The sequence below is a fragment of the Orycteropus afer genome, unplaced genomic scaffold (assembly GCF_000298275.1).
Source record: "Orycteropus afer afer isolate SDZICR_OR568_19922 unplaced genomic scaffold, OryAfe1.0 scaffold00013, whole genome shotgun sequence".
NCBI classification, from domain to species: Eukaryota; Metazoa; Chordata; class Mammalia; order Tubulidentata; family Orycteropodidae; genus Orycteropus; species Orycteropus afer.
In genome coordinates, this window is record NW_006921600.1 from 11,637,421 (window position 1) to 11,642,478 (window position 5,058).

At 42.1% G+C, this 5,058-nt stretch overlaps 1 protein-coding gene across 1 annotated transcript in view; it reads right to left on the reverse strand.

Moving 5' to 3' along the window:
* Positions 1-5,058, reverse strand: part of PPP2R5A (protein phosphatase 2 regulatory subunit B'alpha) — a 119,708-nt gene that overhangs the window by 67,497 nt on the left and 47,153 nt on the right. The window lies entirely within an intron of this gene.

Below are 5,058 nucleotides of genomic sequence, written 5' to 3' on the forward strand. Positions count from 1 at the left end.
TGTATTAGTCCATTATTGTAATGGTCAAGGAAATGATTATCTATGGAAGGACATTTTCTTTGTGGTTACCAGGGGTGGGGGTGGGGGAATACTGTTAGACGGATAAAGTATTGATTTGGGTGAAGAGAAGGGAAATGTACCAAATATGAGTGATCAATATGGTGGCATTGAGGAAGAGAAAGAGAGAGGCCCGTGGGAGGCAGAGACAACAAAGATGAATCCTTTTGCATATATAGTACGGCATTGTCAGTGAAGGCAAATAGGGTATACAGGTGAGTGAAGGCAAACGGTATACAGGTGGATATATGGGTTGACAGGCTGAACTATTAGGTATGACTATGAAGTGGGGAGTGTACCCAGGAACATGTTTAGGGTTGGCAGACAATGGTCCTATAAGTTTAGGTGAATGATCTGAATTCCCAGCTGTATAGCAGAGCTGACAAGGGGCAAGGTTGTAGTCACTGCTTGGTCACAGCCAGCTTCCCAGAGGGACCGAGTAGTTAATCTTTTGGGCTCAGGACCATAGTCGAAGGGGACATCAAGCTCAATTGGCATTACATACTACACAAAACATTGTTCCACCTTCTACTTTGGCGAGTAGTGACTGGGATGTTAAAAGCTTGCAAGCTGCCATCTAGATGCAACAATGGGTCTCTCCTCGTCCAGAGCAAAAAAGAATGAAGAAAACCAAAAATTCATGGAAACAATTAGTCCTAGCGACCGGTACACCATCCGATTTGCAGCCTATATGACTATGAGACCAGGAGAACTAGATGGTGCTCAGCTACTACTGTCAACCACTTGGAAGGGGATCTATGTAGGAGATCCTGGATAGAGAGGGAGAACAATGTGGAACAAAACTCAAAATCATTTGGAGAAAAAAAAAAAAAGGGGGGGGGACCAGGTTTGCTGGTTCGATAGATAGAGCCTGGTGGAACCACTAAGACTATGGCCCCTAGCTGCCCTTCAGGTCTGGAACTGAACCCACACCTGTGCCTTCCAGCCAAACAACAGACAGGCATATGAGTTTAACATTTACGTGAGGTAGATACACTCCTTGGAAAGAACAATCATGGGAGTAAGAAGGGCTGCTTATGCACAGGGAGACAGCTTAGGGGGCAGGAGTGCATGGAGGGATGGACACAGGGAAGAGGTAACTATAGGGAGGAAGTATGAGGAGAGATGTTGCATTGTGGTAAATTGTGGTCAATGTTATGAGACAAAGCATATGTGAACTGCTGTATGGAAAGTGAATTTGCTCTGTAAATTTTCACCCAAATCACAATAAAAAAAAATTAAAAAGCTTGTGAGAGGCCATCTAAGTGGCAACTACTGGTCTCTCCTTGTTCAGAGAAAAGAGTGAAGAAAATCAAAGAGATCTGGGAACAGTCAGTCCAAAGAACTAATGGACCATGAGAACCTCAACCTTTATGACCCAGAGACTAGAAGAACTCAATGGTGCCTGGCTACCAATGTTAATGACTCAGATTGTTGCTGTTGTTAGTTGTTAGGGGCTGTCGAGTCATCTCCAACTCACAGTGACCCTATGTACAGCAGAATGAAACACTGCCTGGTCCTGATCCAGCTCCATGATCCTTGCTATACCTGTGTCCATTGTTGTAGCCACTGTGTCAATACATCCTGTTGAGGGCCTTCTCCTTTTTCGTTGACCCTCCACATTACCAAGCATGATATTCTTCTCCAAGGAATGGTCCCTTCTTACAACATGACCAAAGTAGGTATGACGAAGAAAGGGGTCAAAACTCAAGATCCCATTAGACTGGAAGAAATATGTGGAACAAAACTAGAAATCATAAAAAGACCAGGCTTACTGGTTTATTGGTCTGATAGAAACTGGTGAAACACCTGAGACTATGGTCCCTACTCTTCGGGCCTGGAATTGATCTCACTCCTGAGGCTTAACTCTCAGTCAAACAACAGAGAGGCCTACAAGCTGAACACCTGTACCTGGGAGATCCACTCCTTAGAACAATTAACCATGGCAGTTCAGAGGGGCAGCATTTGCACTGAAAGAAATGTAGGAAGAAGGAATACATAGGCAAGAAGGACACAGGAAAAGGTAAACCACAGAGAAGAAGTGGGAAATGAGATGTTACACGGCAGGGAATGTAACCGGTATCAGAAAACAAAATGTACATATGAACTGTTAAATGTAAAACAAATCTGCTTTGTAAAATTTCACCCAAATCAAAATAAAAAGTTAAAAATAAATAAATTGGAAACTTAAGTACTTATATTGGTTAAAAAAGTATTTAACCAAAAAAAAAAAAAAAGAGAGAGAGAGAGAGAGAGACTGCCAATCCTAGAGCCAAATGGGACCTCACTATTCCCAAAAGAAGAGATGGGAGCAAAATATGCCCTTTGGCCTCGGGTCCCTGCGCTGAGAACTTCCTAAATGCAGGAGACAGACAGACAGACACAGAGAAAGAGAGAGAGAGACAGAGAGAGAGATAGCTGTTAACACTGGAGATGGCATAAGATAGTGGTAAGTAGTGGCTACAGAACCAGATGGTGTAACAGGATTCGTGGCCCACAGAGTAAGGCAGTTACAGTGGGTGTGCTGATTCAAGGAGTGAAAGAGGTGAGTGCCTTCAGGCAAGAGGCTTCCTGGTAGAGCAGGATGCTTCTGGGTACTTGACAATGGAGCCTGGCTTGCCAATCTAAGGAGCAAGAAAGCTGAGATTTTTGGGCCAAAGCTTCCTGATGGAGTGAGATGCCCCCAGGCATTTAATGGCAAAGCTAAACAGCTTTGTAATACTTTCCTCAGAAGGGCAGAGGCTGGGCCAAGGGGCTGAAGGGCCAGGAGACTGAGGGCCAAAGAAAGGCCTGCCTTCCAGCATGGCTGAGAAGAAGCTGCCATGATCAAAGAACTGTATCCTGGATTGTTTCTGATGCTAAATTGTAACCTGTTACTTCCCTACTAAACCCCATTAATTGTGAGTATGGTCTGTGAGTTCTGTGTGGCCACTGCAATGAATCATCAACCCCAGCAAAGAAGAAGAGAGGACAGTGTGTGGGAGGGACAGTTGGCGTTAAAACTGGTAAAAAGGAGGTATAGCTGACCTCTGCCTCATAGGAATCAGCTTTGGGCTGTTGATCTTGACTGTCTTTCCCCTTGTGAAGCTGGAGAAGGTCAGATGCCTGAAGCCACTTTTTTTTTTTTTAAATCACCTACCAAAAGAGTTCAGGTTCTTCAAATGCAATGATCATTCCATTTATTTGACAGAGCAGGGTTTCCCTTTTATTTCCTATACATCTAGCAAACAGTTTGTAAGGAGTTGATGAATGGTTGATTTTTAAAAAAATGCATTTTACTGAAATATAATTTATGTACAGCGAAACACACAAAACGAAAGTGACATGAGTCAACGTGTTTTTTTTTTTTTTTGGGTAGTGTTCCAACCCCACCCCCCCCACCCCTGGCAACCAATTAAGAAATGTCCCTCCATATATAAACCTTTCTTTGACCCTCCACAACAATGAACTAGTACTATATATTTGTCCTTCTGTGATTGACTTACTTCACTCAGCATAATGTCCTCCAAGTTCAACCATATTATGCGTTTTTTTGCAGACTCTGCATTATTCTTTAGTGCTGCATAGCATTCCATTATGTGTATGCACCATAGTTTGGTCATCCACTCTTCCGCTGATGGGCACATAGGTTGTTCCCATCTTTTTACTATTGTAAACAGTGCTGTGATAAACATGAGTGTGCATATATCTGTTCCTGTCTTGGCTCTCACCTCTCTACGACATATACCTAAGTAATGGGATTGCTGGGTCAAACAGTATCTCCAATTCCAGCTTTCTAAGGAATTGCCATATTGCTTTCAACAGTGGTTGTATCACTTCCCGGTCCCACCAGCAGTGTATGAGAGTCCCAATCTTTCCACATCCCCACCAGCATTTGTTATTTTTTGTCTTGTTGAACCTTGCCATCAGTGCTGGGGTGAGACGGTATCTCATTATTTTGATTTGCATCCCTCTGACGCCCAATGACTGTGAGGATCTCTTCATGTATTAGCTGGCCACCTGAATATCCTCCTTGGTAAAGTGTCTATTCATGTCTTCTACCCATTTTTCAACTGGATTAATTCCTTTGGTGTTGAGGTGTTGGAGTTTTCTATAAATGTTAGAGATAAGTCCCTTGCCAGATACGTAATTATCGGCAAATATGCATTTGTTGCTGTCATTTTTGTTACATACTTTTTCATGGTGTTGATTTCTTTGCTCCATATAATCTTCTACACTGAGCTCATTTTGTTTATGAATCGTGTTATCATTTCCTTTGTTGCTAATGTTATAGTATTTGCCAAATACCTGTGCTGGTCCTCTTTGATTCTGATGTGAAAGTTCATCATTTTTCTTTGAAGCTACCCTATGATTTATAGTTTTCTTCCCAAGTTTAGAACAGTCCATTCTATCTTGTAGTTGTCTTAACTTCCCTACCATCTAGAAGTTCTGTAACCACAGAACTTTTTTCTGTGGTTACAGTTTTTTCTCTCTTTTTGGTTTGTAGTTGTCCTCATTTGTCAACTGATGTCTCTGGTTCCCTCTTTACAATTTTGTAGGCTTATTTACTTTGGATACTTCCATAGCTGGGTTGGTTTCTAGGTTATATCATCATGTGTGTTAATGGTCAGTTGTTGTTGGCGGTTGTTGCTTCTCTGTCCAAAGAACTCCCACTAGCATCTCTTGTAAGGTTGGTCTGGTTTTAACAAATGCCCTTAATTTCTGCTTATCTGGAAATGTCCTAATTTCACCATCATATTTAAGGGACAATTTTGCTGGGTACATAATTCTTAGTTGGAAATTACTCCCTTCCAGCGTTTTATATATACCATCCCACTGCCTGCTCATATGCATGGTTTCTGCAGAGAAATCTGAGGTTAGCCTTATTGTTGTCCCTTGTAAGGAACTTTTCATTTTTCCTGTGCTGCTTTTAGGATGCTTTCTTTGTCTTTGGTTTTGGTGAATTTGATGACAATGTGTCTTGGTGATTTTCTTTTGGGGTCTATCCTGTTTGGGGTTCAT